The following is an 11,606-nucleotide window of genomic DNA, read 5'->3' on the forward strand; positions in this document are numbered from 1 at the left end:
TAGAAACTCAACAACTAGAGACTCCTCAACTCAACAACTAGAAACTCCACAACTGGAAAATCCACAACTAGATACTCCACAACTAGAAAATCTACAACTAGAAACTCCGCAACTAGAGACTCCACAACTAGAACTCTACAACTAGAAACTCCACAACTACATACCCCACAAATACAGACTCGGCAACTAGAAATTCCATATCTAGAAACTCCACAGCTAGAAACTGCAAAACTAGAGGCTTCACAACTAGAAACTCAACAACTAAAAACTCCACAACTAAAAACTCCACAACTGGAAACTCCACAACTTGAGACTCCGCAACTTGAAACTTCACAACTAGAAACTCCGCTAATAAAAACTCCGCAACTAGAAACTCCGCAACTAGAAACTCCACAATTTAAAACTCCACAACTAGATACTCCACAACTGGAAACTCCACAACTAGATACTTCACAACTGGAAACTCCACAACTAGATACTCCACAACTAAAAACTCCACAACTAGAAACTCCACAACTAGAGACTCCACAACTAAAAACTCCACAACCAGAGACTCCGCAACTTGAAACTCCACAACTAGAGACTCTGCAACTAGAAACTCCACAACTAGAGACTCCGCAACTCCACAACTAGAAACTCCACAACTGGAAAATCCACAACTATTTACTCCACAACTAGAAAATCCACAACTAGAAACTCCACAACTATAGACTCCACAACTTGAAACTCCACAAGTTTAATCTCCACAACTTGAGACTCCACAACTAGAAACTCCACAACTAGAAACTCCCGAACTAGAAACTTTACAACTTGGAACTCCACAACTAGAAACTCCACAGCTAGAGACTCCGCAACTAGAAACTCCACAACCAGAGACTCTGCAACTAGAAACTCCGCAACTAGAAACTCCACAAATAGAAACTCCACAGCTAGAAACTACACAACTAGAGACTCCACAACTAGAAATTCCACAACTAGAAACTCCACAACTTGAAACTCCACAACTTGAAACCTCACAACTAGAAACTCCACAGCCAGAAACTCCACAACTAAAAACTCCACAACTGGAAACTCCACAACAAGAAACTACACAACTAGAAACTTCGCAACTAGAAACTCCACAGCTAGAGATTCCGCAACTGGAAACTCCTAAACTCAAAACTCCAACACTAGAAACTCCAAAACTCGAAACTCCACAACTAGAGACTCCGCAACTAGAAACTCCACAACCAGAGACTCTGCAACTAGAAACTCCGCAGCTAGAAACTCCACAAATAGAAACTCCGCAACTAGAAACTCCACAACTGGAAACTCCACAACTAGATACTCCACAACTGGAAACTCCACAACTAGAAACTCCACAACTAGACTCCACAACTTGAAACTCCACAACTAGAGACTCCGCAACTCCACAACTAGAAACTCCACAACTGGAAACTCCACAACTAGATACTCCGCAACTAGAAACTCCACAACTAGAGACTCCACAACTTGAAACTCCACAACTTTAAACTCCACAACTTGAGACTCCGCAACTCCACAACTAGAAACTCCACAACTGGAAACTCCACAACTAGATACTCCGCAACTAGAAACTCCACAACTAGAGACTCCACAACTTGAAACTCCACAACTTTAAACTCCACAACTTGAGACTCCACAACTAGAAACTGCACAACTTGAAACTCCAAAATTAGAAACTCCACAGCCAGAAACTCCACAACTAGAAACTCCACAACTAAAAACTCCACAACTGGAAACTCCACAACAAGAAACTCCACAACTAGACACTTCGCAACTAGAAACTCCACAACCAGAGACTCTGCAACTAGAAACTCCGCAAGTAGAAACTCCACAAATAGAAACTCTGCAACTAGAAACTCCGCAGCTAGAAACTACACAACTAGAGACTCCACAACTAGAAACTCCCCAACTAGGACTCCACAACTTGAAACCTCACAACTTTAGGTCCCGTAACTAGAAAATCCACAGCTAGAGATTCCGCAACTAGAAACTCCACAACTAGAAACTCCACAACTCAAACCTCCAACACTAGAAACTCCAAAACTCGAAACTCCACAACTAGAGACTCCGCAACTAGAAACTCCACAACCAGAGACTCTGCAACTAGAAACTCCGCAGCTAGAAACTCCACAAATAGAAACTCCACTACTAGATACTCCACAACTGAAAACTCGGCAACTAGAAACTCCACAACTAGAGACTCCACAACTTGAAACTCCACAACTAGAGACTCTGGAACTAGAAACTCCACAACTAGAGACTCCGCAACTCCACAACTCGAAACTCCACAACTGGAAACTCCACAACTAAAAACTCTTCAACTAGAAATTCCTAAACTAGAGACTCCACAACTAAAAAATCTACAACTAGAGACTTCAAACTAGAAACTCAACAACTAGAAACTCCACAACTAAAAACTCAACAACTAGAAACTCCACATCTTGAGACTCCGCAACTAGAAACTCCACAACTAGGAACTCCGCAACTAGAAACTCCACAACTGGAAACTCCACAACCGGCAACTCCACTACTAGATACTCCACAACTGGAAACTCGGCAACTAGAAACTCCACAACTAGAGACTCCACAACTTGAAACTCCACAACTAGAGACTCTGAAACTAGAAACTCTACAACTAGAGACTCCGCAACTCCACAACTCGAAACTCCACAACTAGACACTCCACAACTAAAAACTCTTCAACTAGAAATTCTTAAACTAGAGACTCCACAACTAGAGAATCTACAACTAGAGACTTCAAACTAGAAACTCAAGCACTAGAAACTCCACAACTAAAAACTCCACAACTAGAAACTCCACAGCTTGAGAATCCGCAACTAGAAACTCCACATTTAGGGACTCCGCAACTAGAAACTCCACAACTAGAAACTCCACAACTGGAAACTCCACTACTAGATACTCCACAACTGGAAACTCAGCAACTAGAAACTCCACAACTAGAGACTCCACAACTTGAAACTCCACAACTAAAGACTCTGCAACTCGAAACTCCACAACTCGAAACTCCACTACTGGAAACTCCACAACTAGACACTACACAACAAAAAACTCTTCAACTAGAAACTCCTAAACTAGAGACTCCTCAACTAGAGAATCTACAACTAGAGACTTGAAACTAGAAACTCAACAACTGGAAACTCCACAAATAAAACTCAACAACTAGAAACTCCACAGCTTGAGACTCCGCCACTTGAAACTCCACAACTAGAGACTCCGCAACTAGAAACTCCACAACTAGGGACTCCACAACTAGAAACTCCACAACTCGAAACTCCACTACTATATACTCCACAACTGGAAACTCGACAACTAGAAACTCCACATCCAGAGACTCCACAACTAGAGACTCTGCAACTAGAAACTCAACAACTAGAGACTCCTCAACTCAACAACTAGAAACTCTACAACTGGAAAATCCACAACTAGATACTCCACAACTAGAAAATCTACAACTAGAAACTCCGCAACTAGAGACTCCACAACTAGAACTCTACAACTAGAAACTCCACAACTACATACCCCACAAATACAGACTCGGCAACTAGAAATTCCATATCTAGAAACTCCACAGCTAGAAACTGCAAAACTAGAGGCTTCACAACTAGAAACTCAACAACTAAAAACTCCACAACTAAAAACTCCACAACTGGAAACTCCACAACTTGAGACTCCGCAACTTGAAACTTCACAACTAGAAACTCCGCTAATAAAAACTCCGCAACTAGAAACTCCGCAACTAGAAACTCCACAATTTAAAACTCCACAACTAGATACTCCACAACTGGAAACTCCACAACTAGATACTTCACAACTGGAAACTCCACAACTAGATACTCCACAACTAAAAACTCCACAACTAGAAACTCCACAACTAGAGACTCCACAACTAAAAACTCCACAACCAGAGACTCCGCAACTTGAAACTCCACAACTAGAGACTCTGCAACTAGAAACTCCACAACTAGAGACTCCGCAACTCCACAACTATTTACTCCACAACTAGAAAATCCACAACTAGAAACTCCACAACTATAGACTCCACAACTTGAAACTCCACAAGTTTAAACTCCACAACTTGAGACTCCACAACTAGAAACTCCACAACTAGAAACTCCCGAACTAGAAACTTTACAACTTGGAACTCCACAACTAGAAACTCCACAACTAGAGACTCCGCAACTAGAAACTCCACAACCAGAGACTCTGCAACTAGAAACTCCGCAACTAGAAACTCCACAAATAGAAACTCCACAGCTAGAAACTACACAACTAGAGACTCCACAACTAGAAATTCCACAACTTGAAACTCCACAACTTGAAACCTCACAACTAGAAACTCCACAGCCAGAAACTCCACAACTAAAAACTCCACAACTGGAAACTCCACAACAAGAAACTACACTACTAGAAACTTCGCAACTAGAAACTCCACAGCTAGAGATTCCGCAACTAGAAACTCCTAAACTCAAAACTCCAACACTAGAAACTCCAAAACTCGAAACTCCACAACTAGAGACTCCGCAACTAGAAACTCCACAACCAGAGACTCTGCAACTAGAAACTCCGCAGCTAGAAACTCCACAAATAGAAACTCCGCAACTAGAAACTCCACAACTGGAAACTCCACAACTAGATACTCCACAACTGGAAACTCCACAACTAGAAACTCCACAACTAGACTCCACAACTTGAAACTCCACAACTAGAGACTCCGCAACTCCACAACTAGAAACTCCACAACTGGAAACTCCACAACTAGATACTCCGCAACTAGAAACTCCACAACTAGAGACTCCACAACTTGAAACTCCACAACTTTAAACTCCACAACTTGAGACTCCGCAACTCCACAACTAGAAACTCCACAACTGGAAACTCCACAACTAGATACTCCGCAACTAGAAACTCCACAACTAGAGACTCCACAACTTGAAACTCCACAACTTTAAACTCCACAACTTGAGACTCCACAACTAGAAACTCCACAACTTGAAACTCCAAAATTAGAAACTCCACAGCCAGAAACTCCACAACTAGAAACTCCACAACTAAAAACTCCACAACTGGAAACTCCACATCAAGAAACTCCACAACTAGACACTTCGCAACTAGAAACTCCACAACCAGAGACTCTGCAACTAGAAACTCCGCAAGTAGAAACTCCACAAATAGAAACTCTGCAACTAGAAACTCCGCAGCTAGAAACTACACAACTAGAGACTCCACAACTAGAAACTCCCCAACTAGGACTCCACAACTTGAAACCTCACAACTTTAGGTTCCGTAACTAGAAAATCCACAGCTAGAGATTCCGCAACTAGAAACTCCACAACTAGAAACTCCACAACTCAAACCTCCAACACTAGAAACTCCAAAACTCGAAACTCCACAACTAGAGACTCCGCAACTAGAAACTCCACAACCAGAGACTCTGCAACTAGAAACTCCGCAGCTAGAAACTCCACAAATAGAAACTCCGCAACTAGAAACTCCACAACTGGAAACTCCACAACTAGATACTCCACAACTGGAAACTCCACAACTAGAAACTCCACAACTAGACTCCACAACTTGAAACTCCACAACTAGAGACTCCGCAACTCCACAACTAGAAACTCCACAACTGGAAACTCCACAACTAGATACTCCGCAACTAGAAACTCCACAACTAGAGACTCCACAACTTGAAACTCCACACCTTTAAACTCCACAACTTGAGACTCCGCAACTCCACAACTAGAAACTCCACAACTGGAAACTCCACAACTAGATACTCCGCAACTAGAAACTCCACAACTAGAGACTCCACAACTTGAAACTCCACAACTTTAAACTCCACAACTTGAGACTCCACAACTAGAAACTCCACAACTTGAAACTCCAAAATTAGAAACTCCACAGCCAGAAACTCCACAACTAGAAACTCCACAACTAAAAACTCCACAACTGGAAACTCCACATCAAGAAACTCCACAACTAGACACTTCGCAACTAGAAACTCCACAACCAGAGACTCTGCAACTAGAAACTCCGCAAGTAGAAACTCCACAAATAGAAACTCTGCAACTAGAAACGCCGCAGCTAGAAACTACACAACTAGAGACTCCACAACTAGAAACTCTCCAACTAGGACTCCACAACTTGAAACCTCACAACTTTAGGTTCCGTAACTAGAAAATCCACAGCTAGAGATTCCGCAACTAGAAACTCCACAACTAGAAACTCCACAGCTAGAAACTCCGCAACTAGAAACTCCACAAGTAGTAACTCCACAACTAGATACTCCACAACTGGAAACTCCACAACTAGAAACTTCACAACTAGAGACTCCGCAACTAGAAACTCCACAACTGGAAACTCCACAACTAGATACTCCACAACTGGAAACTCCACAACTAGAAACTCCACAACTAGACTCCACAACTTGAAACTCCACAACTAGAGACTCCGCAACTCCACAACTAGAAACTCCACAACTGGAAACTCCACAACTAGATACTCCGCAACTAGAAACTCCACAACTTGAAACTCCACAACTTTAAACTCCACAACTTGAGACTCCACAACTAGAAACTCCACAACTTGAAACTCCAAAATTAGAAACTCCACAGCCAGAAACTCCACAACTAGAAACTCCACAACTAAAAACTCCACAACTGGAAACTACACAACTAGAAACTTCGCAACTAGAAACTCCACAGCTAGAGATTCCGCAACTAGAAACTCCTAAACTCAAAACTCCAACACTAGAAACTCCAAAACTCGAAACTCCACAACTAGAGACTCCGCAACTAGAAACTCCACAACCAGAGACTCTGCAACTAGAAACTCCGCAGCTAGAAACTCCACAAATAGAAACTCCGCAACTAGAAACTCCACAGCTAGAAACTCCGCAACTAGAAACTCCACAAGTAGTAACTCCACAACTAGATACTCCACAACTGGAAACTCCACAACTAGAAACTTCACAACTAGAGACTCCGCAACTAGAAACTCCACAACTGGAAACTCCACAACTAGATACTCCACAACTGGAAACTCCACAACTAGAGACTCCACAACTTGAAACTCCACACCTTTAAACTCCACAACTTGAGACTCCGCAACTCCACAACTAGAAACTCCACAACTGGAAACTCCACAACTAGATACTCCGCAACTAGAAACTCCACAACTAGAGACTCCACAACTTTAAACTCCACAACTTTAAACTCCACAACTTGAGACTCCACAACTAGAAACTCCACAACTTGAAACTCCAAAATTAGAAACTCCACAGCCAGAAACTCCACAACTAGAAACTCCACAACTAAAAACTCCACAACTGGAAACTCCACATCAAGAAACTCCACAACTAGACACTTCGCAACTAGAAACTCCACAACCAGAGACTCTGCAACTAGAAACTCCGCAAGTAGAAACTCCACAAATAGAAACTCTGCAACTAGAAACTCCGCAGCTAGAAACTACACAACTAGAGACTCCACAACTAGAAACTCTCCAACTAGGACTCCACAACTTGAAACCTCACAACTTTAGGTTCCGTAACTAGAAAATCCACAGCTAGAGATTCCGCAACTAGAAACTCCACAACTAGAAACTCCACAGCTAGAAACTCCGCAACTAGAAACTCCACAAGTAGTAACTCCACAACTAGATACTCCACAACTGGAAACTCCACAACTAGAAACTTCACAACTAGAGACTCCGCAACTAGAAACTCCACAACTGGAAACTCCACAACTAGATACTCCACAACTGGAAACTCCACAACTAGAAACTCCACAACTAGACTCCACAACTTGAAACTCCACAACTAGAGACTCCGCAACTCCACAACTAGAAACTCCACAACTGGAAACTCCACAACTAGATACTCCGCAACTAGAAACTCCACAACTAGAGACTCCACAACTTGAAACTCCACAACTTTAAACTCCACAACTTGAGACTCCACAACTAGAAACTCCACAACTTGAAACTCCAAAATTAGAAACTCCACAGCCAGAAACTCCACAACTAAAAACTCCACAACTGGAAACTCCACAACAAGAAACTACACAACAAGAAACTTCGCAACTAGAAACTCCACAGCTAGAGATTCCGCAACTAGAAACTCCTAAACTCAAAACTCCAACACTAGAAACTCCAAAACTCGAAACTCCACAACTAGAGACTCCGCAACTAGAAACTCCACAACCAGAGACTCTGCAACTAGAAACTCCGCAGCTAGAAACTCCACAAATAGAAACTCCGCAACTAGAAACTCCACAGCTAGAAACTCCGCAACTAGAAACTCCGCAAGTAGTAACTCCACAACTAGATACTCCACAACTGGAAACTCCACAACTAGAAACTTCACAACTAGAGACTCCGCAACTAGAAACTCCACAACTGGAAACTCCACAACTAGATACTCCACAACTGGAAACTCCACAACTAGAAACTCCACAACTAGACTCCACAACTTGAAACTCCACAACTAGAGACTCCGCAACTCCACAACTAGAAACTCCACAACTGGAAACTCCACAACTAGATACTCCGCAACTAGAAACTCCACAACTAGAGACTCCACAACTTGAAACTCCACAACTTTAAACTCCACAACTTGAGACTCCACAACTAGAAACTCCACAACTTGAAACTCCAAAATTAGAAACTCCACAGCCAGAAACTCCACAACTAAAAACTCCACAACTGGAAACTCCACAACAAGAAACTACACAACTAGAAACTTCGCAACTAGAAACTCCACAGCTAGAGATTCCGCAACTAGAAACTCCTAAACTCAAAACTCCAACACTAGAAACTCCAAAACTCGAAACTCCACAACTAGAGACTCCGCAACTAGAAACTCCACAACCAGAGACTCTGCAACTAGAAACTCCGCAGCTAGAAACTCCACAAATAGAAACTCCGCAACTAGAAACTCCACAGCTAGAAACTCCGCAACTAGAAACTCCACAAGTAGTAACTCCACAACTAGATACTCCACAACTGGAAACTCCACAACTAGAAACTTCACAACTAGAGACTCCGCAACTAGAAACTCCACAACTGGAAACTCCACAACTAGATACTCCACAACTGGAAACTCCACAACTAGAAACTCCACAACTAGACTCCACAACTTGAAACTCCACAACTAGAGACTCCGCAACTCCACAACTAGAAACTCCACAACTGGAAACTCCACAACTAGATACTCCGCAACTAGAAACTCCACAACTAGAGACTCCACAACTTGAAACTCCACAACTTTAAACTCCACAACTTGAGACTCCACAACTAGAAACTCCACAACTTGAAACTCCAAAATTAGAAACTCCACAGCCAGAAACTCCACAACTAAAAACTCCACAACTGGAAACTCCACAACAAGAAACTACACAACTAGAAACTTCGCAACTAGAAACTCCACAGCTAGAGATTCCGCAACTAGAAACTCCTAAACTCAAAACTCCAACACTAGAAACTCCAAAACTCGAAACTCCACAACTAGAGACTCCGCAACTAGAAACTCCACAACCAGAGACTCTGCAACTAGAAACTCCGCAGCTAGAAACTCCACAAATAGAAACTCCGCAACTAGAAACTCCACAGCTAGAAACTCCGCAACTAGAAACTCCACAAGTAGTAACTCCACAACTAGATACTCCACAACTGGAAACTCCACAACTAGAAACTTCACAACTAGAGACTCCGCAACTAGAAACTCCACAACTGGAAACTCCACAACTAGATACTCCACAACTGGAAACTCCACAACTAGAAACTCCACAACTAGACTCCACAACTTGAAACTCCACAACTAGAGACTCCGCAACTCCACAACTAGAAACTCCACAACTGGAAACTCCACAACTAGATACTCCGCAACTAGAAACTCCACAACTAGAGACTCCACAACTTGAAACTCCACAACTTTAAACTCCACAACTTGAGACTCCACAACTAGAAACTCCACAACTTGAAACTCCAAAATTAGAAACTCCACAGCCAGAAACTCCACAACTAGAAACTCCACAACTAAAAACTCCACAACTGGAAACTCCACAACAAGAAACTCCACAACTAGACACTTCGCAACTAGAAACTCCACAACCAGAGACTCTGCAACTAGAAACTCCGCAAGTAGAAACTCCACAAATAGAAACTCTGCAACTAGAAACTCCGCAGCTAGAAACTACACAACTAGAGACTCCACAACTAGAAACTCCCCAACTAGGACTCCACAACTTGAAACCTCACAACTTTAGGTCCCGTAACTAGAAAATCCACAGCTAGAGATTCCGCAACTAGAAACTCCACAACTAGAAACTCCACAACTCAAACCTCCAACACTAGAAACTCCAAAACTCGAAACTCCACAACTAGAGACTCCGCAACTAGAAACTCCACAACCAGAGACTCTGCAACTAGAAACTCCGCAGCTAGAAACTCCACAAATAGAAACTCCACTACTAGATACTCCACAACTGAAAACTCGGCAACTAGAAACTCCACAACTAGAGACTCCACAACTTGAAACTCCACAACTAGAGACTCTGGAACTAGAAACTCCACAACTAGAGACTCCGCAACTCCACAACTCGAAACTCCACAACTGGAAACTCCACAACTAGACACTCCACAACTAGACTCCACAACTTGAAACTCCACAACTAGAGACTCCGCAACTCCACAACTAGAAACTCCACAACTGGAAACTCCACAACTAGATACTCCGCAACTAGAAACTCCACAACTAGAGACTCCACAACTTGAAACTCCACAACTTTAAACTCCACAACTTGAGACTCCGCAACTCCACAACTAGAAACTCCACAACTGGAAACTCCACAACTAGATACTCCGCAACTAGAAACTCCACAACTAGAGACTCCACAACTTGAAACTCCACAACTTTAAACTCCACAACTTGAGACTCCACAACTAGAAACTCCACAACTTGAAACTCCAAAATTAGAAACTCCACAGCCAGAAACTCCACAACTAGAAACTCCACAACTAAAAACTCCACAACTGGAAACTCCACATCAAGAAACTCCACAACTAGACACTTCGCAACTAGAAACTCCACAACCAGAGACTCTGCAACTAGAAACTCCGCAAGTAGAAACTCCACAAATAGAAACTCTGCAACTAGAAACTCCGCAGCTAGAAACTACACAACTAGAGACTCCACAACTAGAAACTCCCCAACTAGGACTCCACAACTTGAAACCTCACAACTTTAGGTTCCGTAACTAGAAAATCCACAGCTAGAGATTCCGCAACTAGAAACTCCACAACTAGAAACTCCACAACTCAAACCTCCAACACTAGAAACTCCAAAACTCGAAACTCCACAACTAGAGACTCCGCAACTAGAAACTCCACAACCAGAGACTCTGCAACTAGAAACTCCGCAGCTAGAAACTCCACAAATAGAAACTCCGCAACTAGAAACTCCACAACTGGAAACTCCACAACTAGATACTCCACAACTGGAAACTCCACAACTAGAAACTCCACAACTAGACTCCACAACTTGAAACTCCACAACTAGAGACTCC

Source organism: Rhipicephalus microplus, unplaced genomic scaffold, assembly GCF_043290135.1.
Source record: "Rhipicephalus microplus isolate Deutch F79 unplaced genomic scaffold, USDA_Rmic scaffold_13, whole genome shotgun sequence".
NCBI classification, from domain to species: Eukaryota; Metazoa; Arthropoda; class Arachnida; order Ixodida; family Ixodidae; genus Rhipicephalus; species Rhipicephalus microplus.